Below are 10577 nucleotides of genomic sequence, written 5' to 3'. Positions count from 1 at the left end.
TGATGATTTGGTTGCTCAATTTCATAGATATATCCACCAAAAATACTCGTGAAATTCTCCTTCAAAATTCTCTGTCCAAAGCCTATACATCAAAATTGGTGCCTCCAACTTTATCAAGTCGGCCATACCGATTTTTATCTAACACAAAACCTATGCCAAACCCTAGCATCTCGGTGCCACAACATTCCATTTGGTGCCACCGAGGTAAGTGACAAACTTCCTGGTTAGCCCTTTTCAAGGATCGGAATTTCTGATTTCTGGAATCGGTCTCACCGAGATTTGGACACTAACCTAGGTCACCCATACCGGTACCACCGAGATTTCTATACTGGTCTCATCGAGAAGACAAAAGTTGCCACATTTTTTACTAGTCGGTGCCACTGAGTTTCACTTCGGTTTCACCAAGTTGGGTAATAATGCTGTAATGGTTGGATTCTTGGAGATGCCTATATATACCCATCCACCACCTCTCGTTCGTAGAGGAAGCACTCAAAACACACATACACTTGCCATATCCATTTTTTGAGAGAGAGAGAGAGAGAGCCACCTACTCATGTGTTGAGATCAAGAAATTCAAACCATACCATTTGAATCTTGATTTCTAACCTCCCCAAGTTGCTTTCCACCCAATCAATCTCTTCTAACCAAGCCAAATCTGTGAGAGAGTGATTAAGTGTTGAGGAGACTATGTTTTGAAGAACAAGAGCAAGGAGTTCATCGTACTACTGCATCTATTACCTTTTGGAGGGTGGTGCCTCCTAGTTGTGTTAGGTGTTGCTTTGGAGCCTCCTACTTCATGTTGTGGAGTTGAACCAAGAAGTTTGTAAGGGCAAGGCGATCGCCTACTTCGTGAAGATCTACCCTGAGTGAGGCTAGTCCTTCGTGGACTTAAGCCATGATGGAATATACATGGTTGCTTCTCCTTGGACCCTTCATGGGTTGAGACCTCTGTGGACTCTCGTGGCCATTACCCTTTGTGGGTTGAAGTCTCCATCAACGTGGATGTACGATAGCACCACCTATCAGAACCACGTCAAAAATTGCCGTGTAAATCTTTGTGCTTGATCTTCCTATCCCTACCCTCTATTTACATGTGCATGTCCTTACTTTTTGCTGCTATACTCTTAGATGAGCATGTGTAGGGTGTGATTGTCTTACAACAATTGCTAAAACTTGCGGACAACTAAAATTGGGAAAGCCTAAGTTTTTATTTGGTCAAGTAGTCTAACCACCCTCCTCTTGGCATACTTTGGAACCTACAATTGGTATGAGTGCTTTGGTCTCCAATGCATTGGTTTCATCCTAGGAGAGTATGGTGTCTAGTGAGGGTAGTTACCACTGTAGACGTCCATACTTTGATGGTACAAACTTTCCTAGTTGGAAGCATAAGATGAAAATACATATTCTTGGTCATAACCCCGACGTTTGGGCCGTTGTTCGTGTTAGTTTGCAAGGTGGATTCTTTGGTGATGGAAGGGAACCAGAACGTGAAGCCTTCGCGGAATAATTGAAGATGTTGCAATACAACGCTCAAGCATGCGACATTTTATTCAACTGCATATGCCCCAAAGAGTTCAACAAGATTAGCCATCTTGATAATGCCAAGGAAAAGGCTAAGTTTTTATTTGGTCAAGTAGTCTGATCACCCCCCTCTATACAAAGTTCAGATCCTACACACAGCCGCACCGCACAACAACCGGCTTCCACGTCTGCCACACCACCCCGCCCCGCGATGGGTGTGGTCGTATGGAGGCTTGAGGTCACTGTCACGAGGTGGTCATGGGGCTCCTCTCCTCCTCGCCTACCCAACATAGCCTCAAACCACAACACATCTGGTGACCCTAGGCACAAATGAACCGACCCCCGCCATTGATCAGAGCTCTACTCCCTGTCTCCCAACCATTCTCTCCACCAACAACAAATAGGGGAGGCGTAGAGATCCTAGAACTAAGAGATGATCGGTAGTGGGGCTCAGGATGACCCTAGTTATGTGCAACTCATTGACATGTTGCTTGCAGCTCTTCGACTGATGTTTTTAGAACTCGCAAAAGTGTTTGTTGAAGTCCACTCACACACACAGCTTGGAGTACCACCAAACGTAGTCCCCAAATCATTGGTGTGAAGTCTCTTGTCGTGGCCCGCCTTGATCCAATCCACATCGTTGGTGGCTCTCCTCTCCCTTGCATGTAGTTCACCCCGTGAGGATTTCACGTGATGTAGTATACATCGCTCTGCGGATGCTGTTTCATGGTAGTGCTCGTTGCGGTTAGGCAGCCTGGCATGATTTATTGTTTTTTTCCAGATATTTAGAGGCGTTGTTGAAAAATATGTTGAGAACTATAGTTTTTTCATTTCATATCTTTTGTAGTATCCAATGAAGTTTTAGATATTTTCTAGTTTAATATCTTTTTCCCTTGCTGAGCATGTAGTGATACCAATGCAGTCCTGATGAGTGATTCATGCAGCTCGTGTGGCGCATATGTGCAATTTTCATGATCGCTGGCGCGAGGTTCTGCTGATAACCACCGCAACCCAACACACACGCCGATGAGCTCCTGGACTGCAGCGCCGATGTGCACGATGGTCCCTATTTATCTTGTAGTTCTAGTAGGCACCATATGTATTTGGCTTGCAGGGTTGTAGTTAGGCATCAGTAGCCATGTGGTTGAGACTGATCTTTAAAATTAGTATGTTTATAGAGAAATGATTGGAGTTTCATTATACTTTTGTTGTGTCCCAGTTTGTAAAAACTAAAAAATATGACAAACACAAGTGGTTAACTACTCTCTCCCATTCAATTAAGACTCACCTTTTTCCAAGCTTCAAAAAATAAAAATAAAGGAAAATGAAATGATGCAGTTCATTTTGCCAGGTGCTATGGTTCATTTTCCTTAGTTCCCTTCATGCACTTTAAAAACAATAATTATTATTGATGTCTTGGATGCAAATTCACTTTTGATTTTTTAGAAAGCAATAAAAACATTTTATGTAGTACACTATCCTGATTATGTAGTCCAGATGCGCCCAATAAAATGGATGGGAAAACACAAAAAAATTAGCACACTTTAATTTATCTCTCGGTTCACTTTACAAAATGCAAAAATGTATATATGATGTAGTTCACTTGTCTTCGTCTCCACGATGAACTCTTGTTTAGAAAAATTCACTTGTCCTCGTCTCCACCGTCAACTTTTGTTTCAAAAAATAGACAAAAACCGAAAAATCATGTAGTTCGCTTGCCCGTAGAACGCAGTGCGGTTTTCCGTCTCAAGAAGTGTGGTTTTGTGTGTGATGAAGTTTACATGGTCGATTTTGGTGTCGCGAAAAAGAGTCTCCACATTTTGGTAATTCAAAACTGCTCTTAAACCGTAAGGAATTAGAGAGAATGTTCTACATCAACATGTCGCGCCTCGTTAATACCTTTCCAACGCCGTATCATTTCATTGTTTCGACAAGCAGTTTGGAAAAATTCACGGAAATACGCTCGCTGCCAATTGTTTGTCGCTGCACCATTTACAAAAGTCAATTTAAATCATGAGGAATCGCAACAATTGACCAACATATAAAAGTTGCACCTATTCCATAGCTTTCCAACACCATATCCAACGCCTCATTTTGACAAATGATTAAAAAACTACACCAAAAACTGTATGAAAAATATTTATTTTTTTGAAAAATAGAATTCCGTGTTTCGGTAAATTTGAAACTGGTGTTAAACCATAAGGAAATAGATAATGTAATCTACAAGAAAACATTGCACCTCGATGATATCTTTCCAATGTCGTATCATTTGCTTCATTTTGATGAGCGGTTAGAAAAAATCACAAGAATATGCTTGGTGCCACTCGACCGGTGCCCATATTTTTCTAAACTCCTCTTGAATCGTGAGGATTCTCGAAAAGTGTTCAACATGGAAAAGTTGTGCATTTTCCGTACCTATCAAACGGTATATTATACGCCTCATTTAGACAAATGGTGTGGAAACTGGAGCGGAAACGATGCCAAAAATGTGTGCAGTTTTTTCTGGTGACATTGCAATGTACTTTGGCCAGATGTGCAGTTATTTTAGCTTCTGGAGGAAGTTCAGAATGTTGTGGAACATTGCATGACAAACAAAAAATTCCTACAAAGACCCAAGATTTATCCATGTAGATGCATAGCTACGAGAGGGGGAGTGTATCTACACACCCTTGCAGATCGCTAAGCGGAAGCATTAAGAAACATGATTGATGTAGTTGTACGTCTTCATGATCCAATCACGATCCGTCCCGATCTAGCGCCGAACGGGTGACACCCACGCGTTCAGCACACATGCAACTCGATGTATTCTCTACCTCCTCAATCCAGCGAGCGAGGGCAGAGTAGTAGATGAGTTCTCCGATAGCACACCAACATGGTGATGGTGGTGGTGGTGCAATCTCAGCACGGCTTCGCCAAGCACTGCCACAAAGGCGAACGAAGGAGAAAACGATCTATAGAGAGAGGGAGGGATGCACCAAAGGCTTGGTGTGTGGCTTCCCTTCCTCTCCTCTCATATATATATGGGAAGAGGTGGAGGATCTTAGCTCTAGGGTTTCCCCTAGGGGTGGGACAGCGACCAAGTGGGGTGGCCTACTACCTAAGGCAAGGCCGGCACCACCCCTACAGTTGGCCCTCCACTAGCCCAGCCGCATGGGCCTAGGTGGGGAGGATCACCAAGCCATCCAAGGGTTGTTGCGCTCCCATCTGAGCCCATGTGGCCCCTCTAGGGCAGGTGGGCCCCTTCCGGTGGAGCCCGGGACCCTTTTGACACCCCTGGTACTCGTCTGGTGAAGCCCAAATTCTTTCTAGTGACAAGAATGGAACTTGTATATGAATATTTACCTCGGGACCTTTCCTAAGCTTCTCGTCACTTCCAGGATCTCATCGTGGACTCCGAACTACATTCGTTCACCAACATAAATAAATCAACAATATTATATCGTCATCGAACGTTAAGCCTGTGGACCCTAAGAGTTCGAGAACTATCCAGACATGAACGAGACACCTCTACGATCAATAACCAATAGCGGGACCTAGATCCCCATATTGGTTCCTACATATTCCACGAAGATCTTTATTGGGCAAACCATGATGCCAAGGATTCAATCAATCCCATATGTAGTCCCCTTTGTCCTATGGTATGTTACATTCCTGAGATTCGATCGTCGACATCTCCATACCTAGTTCAATCTCGTTGCCGGCAAGTCTCTTTACTTGTTCCATAATACAAGATTCCGAGAGTAACTCTTTAGTCAGATATCTTGCAAGCTTCTTCTAATGATGTATTATAGAGAGGACCCAGACATACCTCTCCGTCATACGGAGTTAGAATTCCCAGTCTTGATCCATGCCAAACCAACAAACACCCTCGGATATACATGTAGAGCATCTTGAGGATCACCCAGTTACGAAGTGATGTTTGATACACACAAGGCATTGCTCTGGTGTCAAGGAGTTGCATGATCTCATGGTCTTAGGAAAAGATACGTGACATGTACAAAGCAATAGCAATAAACTTAGTGATACAATCAAATGCTATGCTTACGGTTGGGTCTTGTCCATCACATCATTCTACTAATGATGTGATCCCGTTATCAAATGACAAATCATATCTATGGATACAAAACCTTAAACATCTTTGATAAACGAACTAGTATAGTAGAGGCTCACTAGGGACACGTTGTTGTTTATATACCAAACATGTATCTCACTTTCCAATCAATACAATTATAGCATGGATAATAAACGATTATGATGAACAAGGAAATTGTATAATAACCATTTTATTATTGCCTCTAGGGCATATTTCCACAAGTCTCCCACTTGCACTATAGTCAATAATCCAGCATTACATGGTAATGAATCTAACACCCATAGAGTACATGTGATCATGTTTTTCTCGTGAGAGAGGTTTAGTCAATGGGTCTACAACATTCAGATCCCTACGTACTTTGCAAATGATTATGTCCTCCTCCTTCATATAACTGCAGATGGAATTGAAGCGACACATTATGTGTCTGGTCCTTCTATGAAACCTGGGTCCCTTGGCTAGAGGAATGGAACCGGTGTTGTCACAAAAGAGAGCATTGGATCCAGTGCACTCGGCACAACTCCGAGACCCGTCAAGGACTTCTTTTTCTAGACACCTTCCTTCGCTGCTTCCGAATGAGCTATGTACTCCGCTTCACATGTAGAATCTGCTACCACGCTCTGTTTGGAACCACACTGATGACCCACAAGTGTAGGGGATCTATCGTAGTCCTTTTGATAAGTAAGAGTGTTGAACCCAACGAGGAGCAGAAGGATCTGACAAGTGGTTTTCAGTAAGGTATTCTCTGCAAGCACTGAAAATCATCAGTAACAGATAGTTGTGTGATAAGATGATTCGTAGCAAGTAGCAAGTAACAATAGTAACGAAGGTGCAGCAAAATGGCCCAATCCCTTTTGTAGAAAGGGACAAGCCTGGAAAAACTCTTATAAGAGGTAAAGCGCTCCCGAGGACACATGGGAATTTCTGTCAAGCTAGTTTTCATCATGTTCATATGATTCGCGTTGGCTTCTTCGATAGTTCGATATGTGGGTGGACCGGTGCTTGGGTGCTGACCTTACTTGGATCAACATCCCACTTATGATTAACCCCTCTCGCAAGCATCCGCAACTACGAAAGAAGAATTAAGACAAATTCTAACCATAGCATTAAACTAGTGGATCCAAATCAGCCCCTTACGAAGCAACACATAAACTAGGGTTTAAGCCTCTGTCACTCTAGCAACCCATCATCTACTTACTACTTCCCAATGCCTTCCTCTAGGACCAAATAATGGTGAAGTGTTATGTAGTCGACGTTCACATAACACCACTAGAGGAGAGACAACATACAACACATCAAAATATCGAACGAATACCAAATTCACATGACTACTTATAGCAAGACTTATCCCATGTCCTCAGGAACAAAAGTGACTACTCACAAAGCATAATTATGTTCATGAACAAAGAGGTATTGAATAGCTTCAAGGTCCTGAACATATAATCTTCCACCGAGTAATCCAACTAGCATAAACTACAAAGAGTAAATAACACTACTAGCAACCTTACAAGTACCAATCGGAGTCGCGAGACGGAGATTGGTTATAAGAGATGAACTAGGGTTTGGAGATGAGATGGTTCTGATGAAGATGTTAATGGTGATGAGTCCCCTCCGATGAGAGGAGTGTTGGTGATGACGATGGCGACGATTTCCCCCTCTGGGAGGGAAGTTTCCCCGGCACGACGACCCTGCCGGAGCTCTAGATTGGTTCTGCTCAAGTTCTGCCTCGTGGCGGCGGCAATTCCTCCCGGAAGCCTCCTCTTGATTTTTTCTGGAATGAAACCCTCCTTATAGCAAAAGAGGGGAGCCAGAGGGCAAACAGGGAGCCCACAAGCCCCCTAGGCGCGACAAGGGGGTAGGCCGGGCCTAGCAGGCTTGTGGCCTCCTGGTGGCTCCCCTCTCGCACTTCTTCCGCACAATATTTTTTATAAATTCCAAAATAATTCCTCGTTGATTTTCACGGCTTTTGGAGTTGCGCAAAATACGTATCATAAACTTGCTCCTTTTTCAGGCCAAAATTCCAGTTGCCGACATTCTCCCTCTTCATGTAAACCTTGCAAAGTAAGAGAGAAAAGGCATAAGTATTGTACCGTGAAGTGTAATAACAGCCCATAAATCGATAAATATCAACATAAAAGCATGATGCAAAATGGACGTATCAACTCCCCCAAGCTTAGACTTCGCTTGTCCTCAAGCGGAAACCGAGATCAATAAATATGCCCACATGTTTAGAGAGAGAGGTGTCGATAAAACAGGATATGGACATGCATGCATCATGATCATAGAGTAAAGTATGGATCAAGAACCTTATTGAGAATTAACAACCAACTAGCAAAAGAGCCGTGCGTTGCAACGGGTAAAACAAAATACTACGAGGTTTTTTTACTGTACCCTCGTATTCCTTACATAGACGTGGGAGTGCCAACAAAATCTCATCATTGACTTTAGAGGGTACTTTAGACTTTTTGTCTCCTTAATTCAGGTATAATGTTAAGATTTTGTCCTTGATCTAATTTCCTGAACTAAAAATCTCATTCGATCAAGTGCACGTCGACTCCTCTGATCATCCACAATGACGGTTGCCGCATCCTCCGAGAGGAATCGACAACTTAGCCGTCGAGGAGATCCGTTATTCTTGGCTTCACCCGCAGCTTAATTGGCGACTGCATGTTGATCATAACCTTTAATTAATATAAAATTAATGATCTAATCCTAGATTACCAAATTACCTGTGAAGTGGTGATACGCCGAACCTTTTAGTGGTAGTACTTCAAGCAAACACTGGAAAACGTGTACCGACTCGTCCAAAACTGCATGAAGATTCTGGGCTATGGCTGGGCTGGCATGCTGAGGAGGTTCGTGTTTGACCCTGCCGAGATGTGGTGGCCTTTCAATCTCGCCTAGGTCTCCCTAGTAACCACGTTCATTCTGCGAATGCTAATCTTGCAACACAAGGAAAATTTTGGGTTCCCTACAACTTTGCATCGAATGCAGGGCGCTCCATAGGACGAAGGAGGGCGGGAAGCCGTCCAAGGGCCAGGATGCGCTTCTTCCTCATCTTCTTCTTCGTGAGCTTCGCCTACTACGCGCTCCCGGGCTACCTACTACCGATGCTGACCTTCTTCTAGTGGGCGTGCTGGGTGTGGCCGCGCGGCATCATGGCGCAGCAGGTCGGTCCGGCTACCACGGGCTCGGCGTCAGCGCCTTCATGCTGGACTCGGCAGGCATCTTGGCGTACCATGGTCGTCGGCTTCGGCATGTTCATCTACGTCATCGTGCCGCTCTGCTACTGGCGATTCAACACCTTCGATGCCCGCCGGTTCCCCATCTTCTCCAACAAGCTCTTCACCTCCACGGGCCAGAAGTACGACAACACCAAGGTGCTCACCAGCAACATCGACCTCAACATCGCCGCCTACGTCAGCTACGGAAAGCTCTACCTCAGCCCGCTCTTCGCCATCCCCATCGGCTCCGGGTTCCTCCACTTCTCCGCCACCATCGTGCACGTGCTGCTCTTCCACGGCGCCGACATGTGGCGGCAGAGCCGGAGGGCCATCGACGCCGCGGCCAAGCTCGACGTGCATGCCAGGCTCATGCAGAGGTACAAGCAGGTGCTGCAGTGGTGGTTCCTAGTGCTGCTGGCCGGGAGCATCCACGTGTTGCTGCTCATGTGCTTCGTGTGGAAGGAGCAGGTGCAGCTGCCATGGTGGGGGATGCTCTTCGCCTTCGCGCTCGCCTTCGTGGTCACCTGTTGTGTGGCTGTTCGTCGTGGGGACCGTGCTGCCGGTGCCGGTGTGGCTGCTGAGCCGGGCCTTCCCGGAGAAGAAGTGCATCGCGCTCGTCAACGTACCCGTCATCTCCTACGGCTTCGTCGGGATGCCGCCGGCCACGCCCACCAACATCGCCAGCTGGCTCGTCACTGGCACCGTCTTCAACTTCTTCGTCTTCAGGTACCGCAAGAGGTGGTGGTAGAAGTACAACTACGTGCTGTTGGCGGCGCTCGACGCCGGCACCGCCTTTATGGGGGTGCTCATCTTCTTCGTGCTCCAGAACACGCACCATGACCTCAAGTGGTGGGGCACCGAGGTCGACCACTGCCCGCCCGCCACCTGCCCCACCGCGCCCGACATCGTCGTCAAGGGCTGCCCGGTCTTCTGAGCACTGAGCTCGCCGGAGCATCGGACAACGCCCGCCATGTATGTAGCTAGCAGCGATCATCGTCTGGATTGGTAGAGGAAGCCATGAATTCGGCCTCTCTTGTGTCCATTAAGCGACGCAACCGCTCGTCCTGAGTCCCATTGTAACATTGTGTGTGTGTGTTTTCTCCAAGGAATCAAATGCCTGGCCTATATAAAATCATGTCACTCTGAATATACTCATAGGCAAATCACACCCTTCACTATTATCATGATCATGAATCCACAAAGTTATGGTCAATGCAATGCAGCAAATAAATCAATCCGCAAGGACGCATGAATACGCATAATTTGACACAACAGAATGATAAGGACGGAACAAAGCATACTTATGCACCACACAATTCCACTATTCTCAACTGTCACCTATCAAGCTATCAGTTGGAGAGTGACATGAGAGGGAGGCACCTATGGTCGTCGGCCGTTGGGCACGCCGGAGTGGATGGTTCAGAGCCGCAGCTCGAACACCTCATCCCCTCTCGCGTTGATGTGCTTCCTGCAGACTCACCCAATGTGGCCGTCGTATCTGTACTGAACGCGCCACAGGACAAACCTTTGTGCAATGTCCATCCCTGTCAGAACCCCTTGCCCTCTCAAGAAATCCACGAGCCACTACCTGTCCGCTTTCATGTGCTCCCCCATGTCATTGGTGCCGCCGTTCCTCGCCCTTCCATACATCGCTGCCGCTCCTAGAGCCCCCACCGACACGGCGCCGTACATGGCTGAGGAGTCGAGCAGGTGCAGCACCTCCCTACTCAGGTCAGGGATCA

At 46.0% G+C, this 10577-nt stretch overlaps 1 pseudogene; it reads left to right on the top strand.

Moving 5' to 3' along the window:
* Positions 1-8637: 8637 nt before the first annotated feature.
* LOC123446211 lies at positions 8638-9938 on the top strand (annotated as a pseudogene).
* Positions 9939-10577: the final 639 nt, after the last annotated feature.

This window comes from Hordeum vulgare, chromosome 4H (assembly GCF_904849725.1).
Source record: "Hordeum vulgare subsp. vulgare chromosome 4H, MorexV3_pseudomolecules_assembly, whole genome shotgun sequence".
NCBI lineage: Eukaryota > Viridiplantae > Streptophyta > Magnoliopsida > Poales > Poaceae > Hordeum > Hordeum vulgare.
This window is presented reverse-complemented; position numbering and strand designations above follow the sequence as displayed.